Source organism: Cariama cristata, unplaced genomic scaffold, assembly GCF_000690535.1.
Source record: "Cariama cristata isolate BGI_N322 unplaced genomic scaffold, ASM69053v1 scaffold30615, whole genome shotgun sequence".
Lineage (NCBI taxonomy): Eukaryota > Metazoa > Chordata > Aves > Cariamiformes > Cariamidae > Cariama > Cariama cristata.
The window spans coordinates 4,429-5,904 of NW_009619827.1; positions in this window are offsets into that span (position 1 = coordinate 4,429).

Sequence of the window (1,476 nt, forward strand, 5' to 3'; positions counted from 1 at the left end):
CCCATATGACAGGAGGATTTCCCCTCATACTTGACCTGAGAGAGAACTATCGTATAGGAAGGGTAAGGAAAGTAAAGTTGAACTCATGGCTTTATCTGGAAAGCAGTATGGATGAAAAGATATGGATTAAATAATGCATTTTATTCGTAGTGAGTCAGTAAGAGTAACAGCACTGAGAGTAACAAAAGAAGAAAAGCTGAAACATAGTATAGAAAAGTATGCAATCTGCTAATTTAAGAGAAAAATACAAGCTAATTAAGATATTGATGCCCACAGTTAATTGCCCCATGAAATTAGAAAGCATGTCTCTAATTCAAATGAGATGCTTTGCTGACTAAATACTCAGTTCCTTTTGCTCCTCATTTCCACAAGCTGTAGTATCTCAAATGGAATAGGATGAAATCAGTTTAAGAATGATTTGGGAACATCCTCCTAGAGTGGACAGGTATGACTCCTGTGCATTCACTTTTACAGGGTCTGCCTATGTAGGCATATGCAGGAAAATTCACCTGAAATAAGTAAAGATGTGCATTTAAAGCAGATTCCTAAAAATTGCATTGCTGTTTAGTTTGTAATTATACGCTTGTGTTGAAAATTAAGGTGTTTGTCATTCAACTTAGGTTAAATTATTCTGGAATAACAGCATACAGATTCTCAGCGCTATAGTTATGAATGGGTGTCCATCTCACACATTAAACACAGTTTAACTGTGATAAGTTTCATTCAGTATGCAGGCAAATCTAATCTCACATATCAAACAAAGTATTATTGTCCTAACTCTTAATGTGCAAAGATCTCATTTTTATAATCACTTTTCTTCTAGGACACAATATCAGGCAGATTTCCCTCTAATTACTGTCGTAAGATGATTTGGAGTAAGGAAGTCCTTTTTCCAGTGCTTGATTTCTATGGGTTGCAATGAGCAGCTGACCACAAAGCCAGTTGAAAGATGATGAAGCAAGAGAACATTTCAAATTTTAACTGTGTAATTTATTTAAATAACTAAGGAAAAAGGATGATCTTTTGCCTGAGCCTTTGGAAGGGGGCATAGAACATCCTCAGCTTTTTATAATCTGAAGTTGTGTTCTCTGAATTCTCTGAAGGCTCCAAGTGACTTGAGCAGGCTTTGCTCAGTCTCTTCCTCCCCATTTTTCTATTCCCCACCTGAAATAGGAGAGACAAGGTGATCTTACTGCAACATTGGCCTCCAGCTCAGCTGCCCACTGCGCAGGCCATGCTCTTCACCTTGCTGTACAATAGCTACCACAAGTTATCCCAGCGATTGCTCGGCTTGTTAAATGCAGCCACAATAAACCTGTCCTGTATTGTAACACTGAGTAATTCAATAAAGGCATATCCAGGCTGCTCCCAATTTCTTTAAAGCTTATGGAGTCTGTTCTTGACACAACTATATTGCTACTATATAAATCTTTATATATTTATGACAAACAAATAAATAAATTTACAATAAACATA